We start from the raw sequence: 19,458 nt of genomic DNA, 5'->3' as shown, positions 1-19,458 counted from the left end.
GAAAGTTGATTTCCTGGTCACAGCGAACAATCTTTCCTATGTGCATTTACATGGCCCAACTAGAATAAGTATATTTACATGTGTTTCGGTTTTGTGTCAGTCCTTCAATCTCCGTCCTATTTATCTTTTGGGCAAAATGGGTCATTCCAACCTTCTGCCCATAATACGTTCCCCCACCATTCCCCCCAATAACCACTTATACCTAAAGGGAAAATACTATTAGAAACCCTACTACAAAAAGAGGAGTGCATTTCGGATCGTTGCTGTGGGCATAGCTCTGTTCACAGACCTTTGATGTATTTACTATGGAATGTAGGTGGTATGGTTTTGTTCTCATGTCTCTCCACATTTACAGTTTGCATCGATTCCCAGCACATTGGCAACACTAGGGAGCAATACAGAAAAAGAAATGGAAAACATGGAAAAATACAAAGCAGAATGTTTACACAGAATGTCTGCATGTCTACATAATACCTACCCGCATAAGGCCACTCCTTTAGACTCCATATTTATAGTTGCTGAGCAACCAGTGCCATCAGGTAGAGGTTAACTCCAGATTTGAGTGGCACCAGGTTTAATTCCCTGCCAATTTCAGAAACAATGTTGACGACATATTGGATTGTATACTGGTAAAATGTGACGAACAGGGTTATGCGTAGCCAGTGGTTCTCTCTCGCTTTTCCATGTGCAAGTACATGGGCTGGTCTGGTACTTGGCATGCATGAGTTTGTTTACACATGTGGTTATGAACAAAGTAGGATTTACCTCGCGAGGTATGTATCAGCTCTTCCCCTATTCATTCCTGTTCCCTGCTTCACCCCGAGTTCATGGATAGCTGGACGGGTTGACTGGAGGACAAAAACAGGAAAAGGCGGGCAGGGCTATTCTCTTATGAGACTTCTAATCAGTAAATCAAACATGATTAAATCCGGGTCCCCAAGACATCAAGCAGTAGAGATTTCATACCATCAAATTTAAGACAGCATTCTTGCTCAACATCAATTATTGAAAATAGCAGTTATGAAATGGGCTACAGGAGTAAAGCCTGGTGCGCTTATTGAAAATAGCAGTTATGAAATGGGCTACAGGAGTAAAGCCTGGTGCACTTACTTTATTCACACCTGGGGAAGGGCCATCAGCCAATCAGGTGGCTGGCTGGTACAGCGGGCGAGAATAGACAGGGTGGCGCCATTCGTTTTTTAAAATGTAATGTGGGGGGGCAACAGGGAGCCGATCCCTCCCTCAAAACAATCCAATACCCTTCTCTACTGCCGCCTTCCCTCCCCACGTACCTGCTGGAATGGTCCCGGTGCTCCTCCCGTCTCCCAGGCGCCATAGACATGGAAAAGGGATTTAGTCCCTTTCCCTATGGCAGCAGGTATCTTTTTTTCCCCTCAGGAGATTGACTGCGCAAGCAGTGACACTCCTGAGGGAAGGAAAAAATAATTAGAACACCGGATAAATCCCGGTGTGTGAATGGCTTTCACAACACCGGCGGGGGGCTAGGTGGCAGACATGGCTGGCGACTGCCCACAGCCCGAGTTTAGCCCTGGCTGGCGGGCTGTTACCAGCCATGTCTGCCGCCCACCAGAGTTCTGAAAGCCATAGTGTACTGTTGCTGCCCTTGGCAGTTGTTAATAAGAGTGGGGTACAAGTCTGTACCTTTCAAACCAGGCTCTTAAGTCGATTTCCATATAACACATTTCTTTGACATTAGGACCCGGCCCATTTCAGATATGAAACATGTAGCTATTACTAAGGCCTATGGCTAATGCGGGCATTACCAAAACAGAATGAATGTTGCCGGCTTAAGTCTGAGCTGCTTTAGTCAGTTGATTGATCCCAGGTGCAGAGAGCTCATAGAGAGGCAGGTCATTGCACCTGCAAACACATGTGTACAGGCGCGTTATAAATTGCTTATACCATATTATTGTGCACAAAAGCGCTGCCTGTCAACCATCATTCATACCCCTTGCTGTAGGCAAGTCAGCTGTGACCAATGAGGGGTTAGGTGCCGCTCTTACCTCTGCTCTTTGGGTGAGCCGAGCAGTGCCTGCTTGAAAGGTCCACGCAAGGTCTCAGGTAGCTGCACATGCATGAGGTGGGTCAGTGAAACACTATTCGAGTCCTCAGCACCACTGCGTGTACCTTAAGCCGGCCATGGTGAGCGCTCTGAACCCCAGGACCTAGTACAGTGATGGCGGAGCCCAGATCAGGCTACTTAGGTTGCTCCTGACAAGGCAATGAGTCCCAAGTGGCTTGCTACTGTCCTTTTAACATATTTTACATGGGTGGAAATGGCCACCGGGATAGAGCCTCATAGCAATGGAGAAACACGCAGTTGTAGAAGGGTTGCCTGATACTAGGAACTCGTCAACCATTCCCATGACAGTCAATGTTCTTCTTGTAGAGCCCTCAAACATGCATAAACCTTGTCATCTATTGTGGGCTGCAGACCCTATCCAATGTCACTTAACTGTGCATTTATATGTGTATAATGTGGATGTTTGTAAACGTATTCAGCACATACAGTACCTGCTATTCACACTCCCACATAGGACACATAGCACGTAGGCTGGCATGCCTGACTCACAGGGGGCTCCAGGTGAACTCTGCATGAGCGAGTAATTGGAATTGTTTGTATAGTTCCCACTACTGACTGAATTGCCTCTTAGTTTCGATCTTCACATTCATAAAAGGGCCAAAATTTAAGCAAGGATCTAAAGTGCAGTTGGTTAGACTCTAACCCAAGGGGGATTGGGAGGAAAGTTTTGGGCCCCAAACCGCAAAACTGCCCACACTGAGTGTAATAGATTCAAGGTACAACAAGAAGGCCCCGTTGAAACGATTTGAGCATGTGAAATAAAAGAGCAGACCTTGTGCTGTCTATGATGTCACTTGGAGCCATGAGGTGAAATTCAACCCTTTGTTTCTTAACTATTCGTTGTGGGTGCTTTTGAACTAAAAGCACTAGAGCTGGGTGCCTGTAATATTCATGCAGCTCCAGTTCTGCATGCATAGCTCTCAACTCACACGCTTTTGGCGGGTGTCACCCGCCTTGTAAACAGCTGACTCACCCGCCAAGCCGCCTGCACGCCCACTTGTTTCAATGGGCCTCTCACCCGCCAAAAATAAAATCGGGTGTTTTCACCCGCCTTTGCGACATAAATGGTTGAGAGCTATGTGCATGTATTAGATGCGATATGTCTTTTATAACGCGCTTGTACACAATGTTACCAGCCATGTCCCAATGCCCCAATGCACCCCCACCCCCTCACCCGGCGTGGTTGTGAAATCCATTCACACCCCAGGGTTTATCCAGGGTGCAAATGTGTTTTTCCCCTCCCTCGAGAGAGTCGTTGCTAGGGGGAAAAAAGACGGCAGCCGCCATAGGAAATGGGGACTAAGTCTGTTTTCCATGTGTATGGCGGCCAGGAGACGGGAGGAGCACTGGGACTGGAACACAGGACTCCAGTCCAGCAGCTAATTGGGACGGAGAGAAGTGGTGGAGAAAGGTATTGGATTGTTTTGGGGGAGGCAGCGGCTCCGTTACCCCCCACATTACATTTAAAAAAAGAATGGCACCACCCGGTCTATTCTCGCCGGCTGTACCAGCCACCTGATTGGCTGATGGCCCTTCCACAGGTGCGTATGAAACGCCATGTTTGTCAGCATGCCTCTGAAGCAAAGGGTGCCAACAGCACAGGAGCCACGCTTCTGTTTCAGACCTCAAGCTCCTACACTGTTAAATAACATTTCAGTGTTTGGTAGATGACCTCACAGCTTCAGAGGCCTGCTGTTGAGACCTGGCGCAGGCTTTTGGAGATTGCATTCTGGGTCCTATACAAATTTCCTTTGCTGTGAGGTCACGCCAGTGGAAAGCGATTTAATCTGGTGTTGTCATAGTAGGGTTAAAGAATTTTGAAAAATATTGTTACATACTCAAAAATATGACTACTTTCTCTTGCTTCCTATCAATCACCCAGCCTTTCCGTCTTCCCCCTGCATTCCTTATTGTGCGTAAAGCTCTCGTGTTTCCCAGTTCCATACATAAGACCACCCAGTTGCATTTTTCCCTGGTAAATTTGGGACTTGAGGTTTTGTCTTTTTTATTCTAAATGTAGGACTACAAATTCCAGAATTTCCAAGAATAACGTGACTCAATGGCTTTCTTATGCACGGAACTGGAAAACACAAGGGCTCTGTCAATGCTTTATGCCTCTCCCCACCCCAGTCCTGAGGGCCCTGTGCAATTTGTGTATTCTGTACACCTGCTACCTACCCACCCAGTCCCTTGTTTCTGTGTGCTCATGTTTTGGTTCTTTTAGTTTTCCCCAAAAGTGACCTCTGAACACTTGCAAACCGCAAATTCCCCTATCATGTTTTCCACCCTTCATTATACAAATGCATAAAATGAGTGTTTCGTTTATTTTGTTGTGTATGGTTATGCGCGCGAATGAGTGCAGTGTGGATTTTGTAGGGTTTGGGCTTGTGTGCATGAGCGTGACTCATAAAGCAGTGTAACTAGATATGTCTGCATGTTTGTATTTGAATGAGAATGTGAATGTACCTGTACATGTGGGCATAGGGAATAAACTCGCCTGATATGGGGAGGGGGCAGATTGGGGCAACAAGTACATGTACACTGACAAGGAATAAATTGCATTCTGAGCAAAACAAACATGATGCAAGCTCTTAGATATTTTCTTAGTAATCTGGTACTTTTTTCTGACATTGTGCGCAAAGGCAATAGGAGTGTTTTTATATGTGGCCATAATGACCTACATTGGTGCATGACATATTTTGCTTGCCTTATGGACAATAGTGATGGGATGAGTGTTCTTAGGTGGCCATTCTTGCCTATGTTGGTACAGCCATGTTTTCTTAATGTGGCATGGCATTTTATGTGGCATTATGGCAAAGCTGACATGAGTGTTCTTCATTAGCTATACTGATTTACGTTGGTGCAGCTATTGTGGGCATGTTTTCTTACAGTAGCTTGGCATTTGTTACTGCCATTGTGGACAAGGCCAGCAGGAGTATGTTTTTACAGGGGTCCTGCCACTCTTATATTGGCGAGCAAGCATGGACACGTTTTCTTATAATATTATTACTGGCATTATGGGCAAAGCCAATATTATGTTCTTGTATAGTGATAGTGGTATATTTTGGTGCAGCCAGCATGGATATGGTGGGTGTGAAGACACTAGCCAACAAAGTCAGTCTGCCAAACTATCCTCTACCATAAATGCCCAGTTATACTTGACCCTCATCATGGCTGGATCTGCTATCACGTGACTCATGCATACATGCGAGGCATGAGACTTGGTCTTCCTGTAAACCACCTCTTCTCTACATTGCTGGTCCTCAAATAAGGTACCGGTAAACAAGCTCCTTTCTCATTGCACATTGGATATTGCCGTACAGTGGTAATATTAATGGCAAAGCTTCAATATGCGATCAGAGCGTTTTCTTTCTCAAGCGCCAACGTTTTCAGTTTGCTGGATCCCTTCACATTGAGGAGCTGCTCCTGTACACCTACACCATATTGGAGTTTGGCAATGAGTAACATCCCATGAATTCCAACAGTAGCATCTTGCTATTAGCTGTCAGGAATGAGGGACTTGGTTGGATGCAAGGTAACCTGCAGCCCCTGCTCCTTACTCAAGTGGGCATCCAGTCTAGATGTTATACTCGTGATACTTTAGCACCACCTTATCAAGACTTTGCATCAATCAAATCTTGTTCTTGAATTGTGGGTCGACAAATGTCACCACAGTATGTCCAATGTAGTTACATGTCCCTCGCCCTCCCATTTGCGAATCATGCACTGAATTACATCACAAAGGCACATATTTCTCCAGCACGAATAATGTTTCCATCTCAATATACTCTTCAGCAGATAACTGCATTACTGACCAGATTTGAGAAATTGTGTGTAATGAAGCCCCATCTCTTATCTAAAAGTGAGATATCGGGGACTCATTGCTTACCCTCAGCTGTTTACCCAATTGGGGAGGAAGGGTAGAATCCTGAGACTGTGACGTAGATTCAAAGAGCACGTATAAGTTAACAGCCAAACAAAGCATGCAGCTGGCCTGTCTTGCCACTCACCATGTTGTCCCCTTATTTTAGGGTAATCGGGCTGGAAGAGCGAGCCTGATTTTGCAAGGGGTGTTGGCCAGGGTGTGTTCAGTATTTGGCTGGAGGCGTGGGCAGTGGATGGCTCTTGTTTACTGTATTGTCATGTTGAAGGTTGTTGTGGGTTGTTGCTGCAATCTCCTGCAAGGCATTTAAGACTAGGACTGGGAGCAGGGCTTGCCAGCATCCATGAGCTGGTCACAAAGGATGGCCGTCACTGACCGAATCAGCAATCTCACCTGGTTCTTTATCAAGGTCTTCAGTATCTGTAGAAGCAGAGTCACAGTCCTTTTTCTTGCTCTTCTTCCTGGCAAGTGAGCTCTTCTTTGATGCCCATTGATCAAATGGGAATGGCGGAATGTAGGAATTGGCTGAGTAGTGTAGGGAATAGCTGAGTGTGAGGAACGTACATAATATGCATTGATATGCGGGAACATTCGAATGAACATATATCATACCACACCTCACGCCTACTCTCCTCTTTACACCATCACTCAAATAGAACACAGGGATACTATGACACCATTCGGTATAACTGTTCTCATATCAACATCTCCCGCTCACTCCCCATCACTCTAAGTAACCACCGCTGGTTTAACACCCCCAGCCAGGCGTTTCTCCTCAGGCCTAACGCAGCCACTCTCGAGCTGGATTAATTCTGCCAGAGCGTACACATTCTCCTGACCTCTCAACCACCACACCTACCGCTAAGAAGCAGCTACCACAATAACCCCGCACCAGCTGCACACATACTCTGTGCGCACACGCACCTTTTGTCTCTCTTCACCCTCTCTACTGACTCGAACCTCTGTTCCCAAGGGCGTTCAACCTACCAGCGCCTTCAGACCATACCAATGGTATATAAGGCGCTATATAAATGCAAAATACAATACAATACAATGTGTAAAGCAGTGATATGCTTATTTCGTTTTTTGATTATTGAAGACTTACCTTTTCGATTCAGCCGCTCCTTGAGTTTTACAACATCGTATTCTTTTTGTCCGCAAAGTGAGCTGATCTTTTTTTTTAAAGGAAGGGGCATACTAAAGGCTGGGTGACTGGCTGGCTAACTTCCAAACAAATGACTGAAGATATTGCCTGCAGACTGAAACCTGAGCGGAGGCAGTTCATAGGACTAAACGTATGGTGTAGGATTCGCATTTCTAGAGGTGGCTTAAAAAGCATGAGGGTGAAACTGAAAAGGGGAGCCACAGTCCGTCCATGTATGTTCCTCAATGCTTCCAGTACAGTTCTTGTGGAGAGCCATTGTCTGCGTGCATGTGGTTTTACATAAAATGGTCATAGCCGGAATCCCAAGCTGGAGATTAGCCCAAGACTCAAAGCCTCCTGTGAACAGAACGTTAATTCAGTGTACATGTCTCCCATGAAAGTCAAGGAGAAACATAAGACCAGAAAAAACGGCAGTGACTTGAATGTCGATAGGTTTTCGTCCTCATAATGACTAAAGTTTTCAAGCAGATGCTGTATGCCATTACTTTAGGAAGGAAATCGGGTAGACTCTGTGAACTGGCAGTCATCTGTTTTCAAATACAGTTTCAAAAGGTGGGGTTCCCCACCTGAATGCACCTCTAATTTAGAACTCACGAGATGTAATCTTTCCTCTGTTCATATTCACTCCCCTTGCCATCCTTACAATTCTTCAACTCTGCAGTGCGTGGGTACTTGGCTTTCCTGTAATCATTCAAATTAACAAGCATGATCACTCTGGGCAATGACACTAACTACGGAGCTCAAAGCGCAGGCGGTATCCTCTGGTCTCCGAGCTCCCCCAGGGCTGTGAGCCCCACACCCTGTGCCTCCCTTGCTCCCCACTTTTCCCAGATACAGCCTTGAGCACCTACGAGCAACCCACGCAGGTGCTAAAGGCTAAGAAAACATTTTAAAAAAGGAAAAACATACATTTCTCCTATACTGCGACATCACGCCTGACAAAGGAGTCGCTTTCAGTGTTTAATACGTCATTGTAATTAACACTGAAAATTGAAACCTGTTGGAGATGCAGCATCACAGGTCATGTTTCCTTTATTTATTTAAAATGTTAATATCAAAACCCCTGTGTGGTTACTCGTGGTTGCTAATGGCAATATGACCCTTTGGGTTGGGCCTATCCTGCTGGTAATGGCACTGCCGCCCGAATTAAGGGACCCTCACTTCACTCAGGCCCTGGTGGCGGGCAGTTATCGTATCGCCTCAATAAACCATCACTCCTCAATGGCAATCATACAATATACCAAACACTCCCACCGCTCCTCATACCACTACCTTTACTCAATCCATTTAAAAAGACTTTGTTGTGAGTGTGGTGCAGAAAGTGCTTAGCAAAGGCATGTCCGTCAATTATGCTACTCCTTTCCATAGTGTGTCATTCAACAAGAGAGACACTTACCAGCTGTGCTCTGTTGGACACTGAATGGCACATTACTGCATTATGGCCTTTATGCTGACAAACAAAATCAATACCAGGATTTCAATTACAAGCGTGCACACAGGTACCGTTTATAACCATCTTGGTATGTCATCACTGACTGAGTAGCACTGCAGAATATCCTGGCACATTATGAATGCCATATTAGTATTAGATTTGTTTTTTTTGTTTGGCAAAATTGCCTTTAACAAATTATTACTAAATAGAACAATACACAAAAAGATTAATAACATCCTTAAAATATTACAAGATACTTCACACAGTAACTAATTAAAACGTATGTAATCATAAAATGTCATTATATTCAACTCTCTTACTTGACAACGAGAGAACTTTTTCTTTCGTCTTTCCAGATCTAGAGCCACTAGAACTTAAAAAAGGGGTCAGTCATATAATCAATTCTATAGAATTATAAAAACCTACAACAGATATTACAATAGATGCCATATGAGAATACCAAATAAGGTGCTTGATAACAAGAATGGCATTGTGTGTAGTGGAACATGTCCACGGGAAAAGGCTAATTTGCTAAGCAGCTTCTCAAGTGTCCGGATTGAACACTGACAAGGCAGGTAAAATCGTTTTTGTGGCTAAGTAGCAATCTCGGGGATTAAGTTCCTGGTTATTAAAACGGGTTATGATTACAAAATGCTTTGTAAAAAGAACCTGTGTGATATGAAGAAAATTGGTGTGATGGATGCGCGTGCAGGGACTGTCATCCAGACCCTAGAGCTGTGGTGTTAGTTTAACGAAAACAGGCATTTTTGATGTGTGCTGTATTTGGCCAACCCATGTATTCATTTGGCATTGAGCAAATGTCGACAAGGCTAGACGAGCACCGTTAATAACCACAAAACTGCACCGTCTGTGGCACCAGAGGTTCAGCTGTGTTATTTATGTCATGCTCTGCACGCCACCTCTTTCTGATGGGCATCTGTTGTGCCATCCTCTTTATGGTAGGAAAACATTGCAGCTCGCTGCAGCATCTGATCAAGTTTGCTTTTTGGAACAAAACCGTGAACTCGGTAATGTTCCCCTACTGTGTGGCAAAGAGAATCTACTGCATGCCACCCATTTGTCAAGTTTTTCTTCAATCGAAGGGTAAGGTGGCTTACATTTACTGAACTTTCAATGTCATTATGGCAGCATGTGCAATAGAGAATAAAAACCTGCTCAATATTGCAGATGCTTTATAGGAAAGGATTCCATTCCCAACAATGATGATTTTTCTCCACCTTTCATTAGCAACACAGTTTGGAGGATCCCTGACAAAATAAGGCTATAATCATATGAACAAGTACACGGAAAATGGAACAGTGGCTTTTTCACATTGGATTTATACAGAACAGTAGTTCTCTTTAAAATAGGGGGTGGGAAGTGGGTTGGTTAAATAACAAAAAATATTCATAGGCAGATAATTGAAAATCTGTGTCAACAGTGTTTGCATTCTAAATTTGAAATAATGTGTTGTCTAAAGTACCCACAAAGTAAAAAATAAGTCTGATTATATCAGCAAAAGACTGGGTACTTGGTGCTGTTGTGTGTAATTTTCTCTAATAAAATGTCAGTAACCAAAATTTGAAAAATAACACTTTAGAAATTTAACTAGGGTAAATAGTACTTAAAATTATTGACAAAATGCAGGAATGGATTTAAAAGTTGAGTGAACTGATTAAGCGAGGAGGTGGCACTTGTTTAGGAATTACGTATGTTGATCAATGCCAACTCTTGGTGTCAGTCTGGCTCCTTGGTAGGCTGCATGATGGAGGTTTGTCTTGCTTTGAACATGTTTGCATTCTGATTGAATTGGAGAAGGTACACAAAATCCAATCTGTGAATGAATCCCCCTGTGATTCATTAAAGCCAGATACTGGTTGGTTGTCACCATTTTTTAGATGGATACAGTTACAGTACAAGTGAACATGGTCATTTTCCCTGAAATCCTCTGCGCTGACCGCTTCATGTATAATTCCTTATGCTCGTACACTCCAGCTTGCTATTTCTCTTGAGGAATAACCAGTTTGTAGAGGTTTTGGAAGATTTTCCTCACATAATGCTCAATTCTAGATCTGTGCCATTTCCTTGATTTCATCTGTCTTAAAGGTGCATCACTTTGGTTCCTTTAGACTTCCGCATGATCATACGAGAACGGTGTCGGTCTTAATCTGCTGAGGCTGCTTCTCTACATGGATGCATGCAATGGGTCTTCCTCCACCCCACGTTTCAACAGGGATTGTACTGCTTTGTGTGATGTCTCAATAGTGTCTTATCGTAAACTACTGATGTACATGACCATACCCACAAAGGTTGAGTGCCATGTGTTCTCACACAGGACAGCAGAGACTGCAAAAAAGGGACCCCTTACAAAGTGTTGTGGCAAAAATTACTACTGGCTATTCCGGTGAATTGGTTAACAATTTATTAGTAGAAAACAAACCGCAGGACAAGGACAAACCAACGACAGTACAAGACCTCCAACACAAGTGAGAACACACTCCCTCCAAGCACTGTTCTCTTATACCCAAAGGACACATACATTTCAATAGAAGGGGAGGGTCAGAAAGGGCAGAGAATCATACTGAAACATTGTTACATGCAGGTGTGGGGTGCATTTAAAGGCCCCAAATATAAGTCCCTTTCACATGAATAGCAATATTTTAAACACTGAAAAAGAAACGGCCTGGCATTTTGTTTTTGTTTTTCAAGTTAGAGAGCCATGTATAAAGGGGCCTTACCTGTCATTAGCAATGGACAAGCAGCATTTTAATTTACAAAAGGAGGAATCAAAGATCCTTGTCACATGGCAAACAGGCTTTTTATACATTGAAAACAATGGCCTTCTCATGTGAATGCAAATAAAAACGGTTTTTAAAAAAAAAAGTAAAAGTGAAAAAGATAACACTGCTCACAGAAAAATGTCAGGAAAACATAACATGATGTGTGGGTTGACAAACATTTATATTATATTTCACCCACAAAACTCTAGTGACATTTGAAGGGCCACTTTGTCTTCGTGAAAAAAAACATCAGCCCAAGGCAGACCCTTTTGCTGGCTGTGGGCAAAACGTCACAAAGACATCTCCCACTTCCAGCCTGGATGTCACATCTCCCATCTAATGACAAACCGCAATAAAATATCCTGGTAAAGGGTGTCGACATTCAGTGTTTTTCAGACCTGCTGGCTCTGAAAGCATTGACTCTAAGAAAATGTACCGCTTGGCTGGAGCATGACTATGTGAAAATGGGGGCACCCACTTCAAAGAGCAAGCTTCCAACACATAGGAGACTGATAAAGGCACAGGCTGACCTAGTGAAAACAAATAACTGGAAGACAGAAAAGGGCTATTTTTCCCACATGAGAAGTCACAATTAATGTAAAAGGAGTATTATCATGTAGGCTTTTTTCGCAGCCATCCTAAGGCGGATGGATTTCATCTATGTACCATTTTTTTAATGTAATTTCCAGGCGATTTTGGGGAAATAAAATTCAACCACGTGCGACTCATGGAACTGTAATGGCTATCTAAGATGTGTTTCTGGTTGATCTGAACATGTTCCAAATCTGAGAGTTGGTGAGTGGGTGGAAAATGAAATTAGGGATATGCTTAGTAACCTACATATTCATGACTGTTGTACTTTTTATGGAAATGGCAGAAATGTGCCACATGGCCGTGATATATCGTATGTAATTCTCCTTGATTAGCGGAATCAGACAATGTGTTTCATATAGTTGCTATTAAAATTATGAAGTTGTGATACATAACTATTTTTTGCCAAAAATGTGAAAGGAGAACAAAAGGGCGATTACAAATGGCAATTGCCATATGTTGCTCCACACCACTAAACCAATCCTGACTTGGAGGCTGGGTTGGGAGGAGAGAGAAGGGTAACTATCCAATGCTAGTGGCAGGAATTATTGCAGGGTACCTCCCCAAGATTGTAAAATTGTTGGTGTCATCACTTCTATATAAGGCTGACTGCACTAGAACAGGGGACATGCACACAAAAAAAACCGGACAGACAGGAATCGGAGAAGGCTGCTGAAACTTACCATCCGACTGATATGAGACACCAGAGGAGATTGCTGAGAGTTCATCTGGGTGGAGCTGTCAATTTCTAGGAAGGCCTCAAAGCTGACTGGGTTCTATGGTGGAGAACGGGAGGCCATCTTTGAGAGTGGAGTGACCAGACCCCTACCCTATCTTTCCAGAGTGCCCTGAGATGAAGCTGGCTTTCCTGAACCTTAAACAGAGGCTTGCTATGTAAGTAGAACTGAGTCCTGGGAAACCAAAAGGTGTGGGGGGGGGGATACTGCATTCCTTGAATCCTTTCCCTTTATATTGAGTGGGGGTGGGCAAAACTGCATAGATCCTTAGCCTATTTAACCAAAAATATTAATGTAATGAATTCCTCATTTGGCAGAACACTACGGGGTGAATTTCGTTATAATTCAAAATTAAAAAAGCTCACTTCCCAGTGGGTGCTGAAAACTATAGCCTATACGTTAATTGGGTAATCCTTGTTGTCCAGCTGACCCGGACTTCTTTAAGGAAGAGGAGTGTCTTTGTTCTTAATTCAGTCCAATCTTTTTACCTAGCTTCCCCAACTCAGGCCTTTCAGTAAGGAGAGGGGGTCTGAAATCCGAAATTCCCCAAAGCATTCCAATTTTACTCTTACGTCCCGTCCCCTTTTCTGCATACTGCATGGGTGTCCCTTCCAAGGGACGGGAGACGGAACCTTTTTCACCAGAAAAACCTTCTTCCCCTTTAAATTTAGAGGCGCGCGGGGGTGCGGCCCTGGGAACATGCACTCCCCTGACACCGCCCTCTGGCGCCACACCTCAGTCCCCTTTTCCGCGTCGACGGGAACAGGCTGAATTCACCAGCGTTCTTGGGTTTGGCCATGTAATTCAACGCATGGATAATTCTTCTCTTCTTTCTTTTTGTCTTTTTATCATTCAGGTACTCGGTCCTCGGGCGTCACGCTCCTCCCCGGCGCATGTCGACAGGGTTCAGCAGGTGTCCATCCTGCGACGGGCTCTTTTCAACTAAAGACCCCCGAGCCCTCTGCCTACGTTGCCTTGGCTCAGACCATGGCTGGCAAGCTTGTATCACATGCAAATCGCTCTCCTCAAAGTCTTGGAAGAACAGACTAGCCAGGATGACCTAAAGGACTTGGTCTATCATCGATCCAAGCCCAAGGTAGGGCCGCACTTTTCCAGCGCACCCCGTAATGGAGACTCCTACCGAAGGACTTGCGCGTGGGCCGGGCCGCTTAGGTCCTCATACGAGCATGAGTAACAAGGCTAAATCAGCTACCGGCCGAGGGGTCAGTGGATCCTCCCGGTGACAGTGCTGAGAAACCGGGAGGTTATTTTGACGGGTCTTCACCCGAGGGGCCACACCCTAGTACCGGCAACACTATACACAGTTCTACTGGCAGATACACCAAGGGGGAACGCTGAACAGGTCTCGGCCCGAGGAACAGGGTAGGCCCCATGATCCACATTATAGAGTCCTGGGCAGGGCAGGCCCCACTGAGCCGAGCAACATGACGCAGGCAAATGGAAGGCAGCTCAGCAAAATGGCCGCTGTACCAGACATTTCTGACATCCGCCCAATACCTCATCAAGGCAGGGAGCAGGTGGAGGAACGTTTGTCAAGGTGGGACTGGTGTCAACCAGGTATGTGGCCTACAGCCTACCCTTCATTTGCGCAGGGCAGCTTCCTGCTCCGTCCGATGGGTAGGGCACGCAACGGCTCCAGCAGCCACTCGCTACACTGTCAATATCGTCTACCACCCCTCCGGCCTGTGAGGACAGATTTTTTTTGAAAGGTTCCTCATGAAATCTTCTCGGATGGGGGTCATCCTTATTTTTATTTATGTTTGTGTTTGTTAGTTATTACGAACTTGGTTGATCTGGACACTGATACAGAAATGGTATGTTACCACACTTACTTTTGAGTATTTATTTGGGTAAACTGTACCAATTGGGGATGTACTGTGAACAATGGGTGAAGTGTTCAAATTAATGCTTTGGGATGTATGTGAGTGATGCAAATGAACATACTGATGATGCAACATATGAAAATATGTGAATTTATGTTGTTTTGACCAATATTGTATGAATCATGAAAAGTGCTTAGAAGCCCTGTGGACGGACACAAGTCCGAAATGCATTGGCAAAGAAAGTTCTTAGCACTTTCGAATTAAGGAGCGCTTATGCCTTACAAATAAAGGGGAAGATGAGAATCTTCAGAATTTTACAGAAAATTGTGACTGATTCCTATACCGATGTGAACATTATTGAAGAAATGTATAATTTGAGCAACTCCTGAAGGAGGGCTGTATGTGGGCACACCTTGGATCAGATTAGTTTCTGATTCTTCTATTTTGGATATCATAACCTTGTGCCTAGGTCTCAAGGTGTGCCCCGATACATAACGAAGTACTGAACTAAAATATCAAGCAAACAACAGTGCCCACCCTTCACACACCATTTATATTCTCCTGTGGCACACATTTAGGGTGGAGGCACGCAACAGAGATGTCTTTTGAAGATATAGAATTATTAACGGATGTGAGAGCAGAAACTTTAGGTTTCACAGCGGCTGAGGCAGAAGCAATCGTAACAAAAATAACTGATTCTACATGGTCAACCAAAAAAGATAACATCACAGATCCTGCTAAAAGGATCAAACAATTGGAATACCTTATTTGTAAGAAGATAAATCGGAAACTACACGCTATAACATTTGCGCGTTACTACAAAAATAAAAGGATTCCACGAGGTTTAAGGATTAACCTAAGACCAACACTTGGTAAAGAGAACAAAGAATTTGTCCGCAAATGGGAATCGATTTTGAACAAGTGTTCCTTGGATTTAATCCTATAGAACTAATAACGTAACAACTCTCAATGCTGAAATAGAGGCAATTGAGAAAGAGTTATGTACAACATTGGGCAAAGAAGAGCTGGAGAAGATAATTACTGACATCAATCACAAATTAGAGACATATAAAACAGAAATAGAATGTAAGAAAGTGAGGAAATTTCGATGAGACACTTATGATTATTTGAATGGTGAGGTCTATACCTGGATGGACAAATATACAGTACCACGGCAGAGGAAACCCAACAGAGGCAGTATATATAACTCCTCGAGCACAGACTCAGAAGATAGGAGCACCAGTAACGGACCCTCTGAGGCAGAAGTAACAGTCACGACACAAGGAGACAATCTCCCCACATCCGCAAAGACAACAACACCAGCACAGCCTTTTTTAGGACGACCCAGAGAAGAAAGGGGACAAGACGAGGGAAGAGGAAACACAAGGGTGGAAACCAGGGCAGCCCGTCAACAACAAAAGAAAACCTAGTGATACATGTATCATCAAGGGCACTCAATTAGGCTGAGATTGGGGATATTACAGAAAGGTTTGAGTTTTGTGCCTACACACAGCACAACTTTCTTTGAGACTAAGATAAATATCTTCAAATTGGTGAGAAAACTCAAATTTAAAGTATTCTTCAAAGAACTAGAACCTACTATCACCAAAGATCCCAAGGAATTTAGAAGGAAAAGCAACTTCATGCCACCAGTGAACATTCCCTCAATCGATATTTTTCAGAAACAAACTTTGAATAACCTCAAGAAAATAGCATACAAGCGCCCGAAATACAGCAACCTGTAACGCAGTGAGTTTGTCATACTGAGAGATTCATTTGGGGATGATGAAATTACTATAAAACCGCCGGACAAGGGGCTCTAGTAATTATGAACAGCACATATTATAAAAAAGAATGTGAAAAACAGTTAAGTGACATCAACACCTACGCCACATTGGATGGAGATCCAACAATAGAGATCATGCGAAACCTTGAGAAACTACTTGACAGAGCCGAGGGGCTTCAGTGGATCAACGATAAGACCAAAGCATTTCTGCTAAACAAACACCCTAGAGTACCCAATTTCTACACGCTACCGAAGGTGCACAAGCATCCAACGCTACCCCCCAGCAGACCCATAGTGGCTGGCATAGACAGTTTACTACAACCTCTTGGACAATATATAGACTTCTTTTTGCAACCTCTACTACAGAAAACTTGTACAGTCACTAAAGATACCACACACTTTTTGAAACGTCTGAAATAGATTGGTTATATGGAAGATTCCATTATGTTCACGATAGATGTTAAGAGTCTATACACTTCTATACCCCATGACATGGGTCAAGAAGCCATTGAATGTTTTCTTGTGAATGAAGGAGAAATGAAGGCTGTTAAGGAATTCATTCTAGTTTTACTTGAGTTCATATCAGAGAATTCATAATTTCAGTGTAGGAACCAATTTTTCCTTCAAACATCTGGCACATCTATGGGGGCCATGATGGCCCCAACCTATGCAAACTGCTATATGTACAAGTTCGAGAAAGAACACATTCTGCTACAAACCGACTGGAAGAACAATGTAACATTGTGGACAGGTACATCTGAATCATTACAAAAGTTTTATATATCTTAACACAATAGATCCACACATCCAGTTTACCCATGAGAGCTCTACAACAGATATCCATTTTCTTGATGTGGCAATACATGTTAACAAAGGGAGATATAAGACTAATATCTTTCGGAAGGAAACGGATCGTAACAATCTTTTGCATCGGCTCAGCTTCCACCAGCTGAGCCTATTGAAGAATTTACCGTACAGCCAAATGATGTGGATTAAAAGGGTTGTCAATGATCCAGTGGTGTGCGACAAGGAGATTGAGATTATGGGGAGAAAATATGAAGCCAGAGGCTATAAACAAGAAAACATTACAGCAGCAAAGGAGCGCCTGTCATTACTGACAACCAGAACACAAGGAAAAGATACATCTCATAAATCAAACACCCCTATGGTTTTTGTGTCATGTTACTCGCTACAAAGTAGCTGCATTAAAGTGACACTACTCAAAAACTGGCAGATAGTGACCGAGGATACAAGGGTTGAACATTTATTTAAAGACAAACCAATATTTGCATATAAAAGAAGCAGAAATCTGAGAGACAGACTGGTGAAGATGAGACCACTGCCCGACCACTTATGACACAGAGAATGGGTACTTACCCATGCCTACATTGCAGTAACTATAGCTTTATTATCAAAGGTGATACAATCAGCCAAACCCGAACAGGAGATAAAATAAGTTTGAGGAGCTATGCCACGTGCGACACAACCAACATAATATTTTCTATCAAGTGCCCTTGCGGAATCTACTATGTAGGCCAATCAACAAGATCAGGGAGAACCCGTTGGAATGAACACAGGTTGTGCATTCGCACAAATAACAAGAATTCTGCAGTGGCATGACACTGGGAGTTGATGAGACACAACATAAACCAAATCAGGATTCTGGTCCTAGAGGTGGTGAGACTGCAAGACAAATATGAGGACCTGAACAGATGGCTCAACCAACAAGAGACCTATTGGATCGAGAGATTGGACTCATTAAAGCCAGGTGGAATAAATGAAGAGACAAATTATGTATTTTTTTGTGTGAAGGATTTGAACATTAAGACTGTCAAGTCTCAGTCTGTTGATAAACTTCCCCACCCGCCCTGTCCCAAAAAAACATTTTCAAAAACTTTTTCAAAAGATATCTTTCACAAAATTGAGTGGGTGGTTTTCCCGCGTGGATACCTGGAAGTCCTAGCGGGACCCAAGGCAGAAACTACAGCTCCTGCCACAGCACACCACCCACAACCGATAAGTTCTCACAGTGACTATGATTTGTATTTGAAATAGGTTATTACCAGTCTTTTTAAGAAGCTTTAATGCACACTCCAAAAATTCACAATTACAACAGTCATACCAGTTGTGATGATCAGTGAACTACTGTTGCCCATATTGTAAACAATATCCTGGCATTTTGTTTATAAGGACAATAACGCTTATGTTTCACTGCGATGCTGATGGCATCACCTCAGTTTAAATGACACAACATACTGCATGACACAGGGATTGCTTAACATGAAATGGGATTTTAGTTTCCCACGATAAGAAAATAGATGGGCATGAAAAGGAAACACTGTTTTTTTGAGTTCAGATACTGGTTTGGAATTAGTATTTACGCTAGACTTGATATGCAACACACATTTACAGGAAAACCTTCAGAAAGCTGACATGCGAGGTTTCTATCACACTCACTGAGAACTCGGTGCATATCACTGGTGCTGTACGTTTCTTAAGCGGGAAGAACATGAAAGTAATTCCCCATGAACAACCAGCGCATGCGCAGTTTGCAGTTTGCTAGGAAATGGAGGACAAGTTAGTAAAGCGGCGTCTGCAGGAGACACCGGTTCTTCGGTGCAGTACCCACGACATGAACGGGACTGGACAGGGTGAGTTATGTGAATGTAACGTAGTAATAGACATTGACCTATCTCGTTACAGAGCACGATCTACTAGCAAATAAATGTGGGTTATTTTATTAACAGACCGCTCTAGTACACATTTGTGACTCGAGGAAACTGATGCTTATCACTGGGATACTCCGTAGGACACACGCAGTGCTCTTTTGAAATACAGGGACATGAAACATCGATCAGCAATGCAGTTGATGCTTGGCTGTAACAAGCACTTTACATAGACTGTCACGTTACTTAGCAAATTGACTCGCTTGTATTTTTATTGTGTTTATTTTTGTCATGCATGCTGGACGCTACGCTCGTAGAACAGCTAGACCGTTCTATTCCAAATGGAGGTTATTCGATACGTTACCGGGAAAACGACGTTTGCACTTTTCACGTCGCTAACTTCACGTGACTTTTGCTTCGTCACGTGAACTACGGTATTACGTATTTAAGCAGCGTAGAAACTTCACTCG

At 43.5% G+C, this 19,458-nt stretch overlaps 1 protein-coding gene across 1 annotated transcript in view; it reads left to right on the top strand.

The window, feature by feature from the left end:
* ATP10A (ATPase phospholipid transporting 10A (putative)) overlaps positions 1 to 19,458 on the top strand; it is a 1,364,682-nt gene that overhangs the window by 827,715 nt on the left and 517,509 nt on the right. The gene's annotated exons all lie outside the window — the stretch shown is intronic.

The sequence above is a fragment of the Ambystoma mexicanum genome, chromosome 7p (assembly GCF_040938575.1).
Source record: "Ambystoma mexicanum isolate Mex_15411 chromosome 7p, UKY_AmexF1_1, whole genome shotgun sequence".
NCBI classification, from domain to species: Eukaryota; Metazoa; Chordata; class Amphibia; order Caudata; family Ambystomatidae; genus Ambystoma; species Ambystoma mexicanum.
This window is presented reverse-complemented; position numbering and strand designations above follow the sequence as displayed.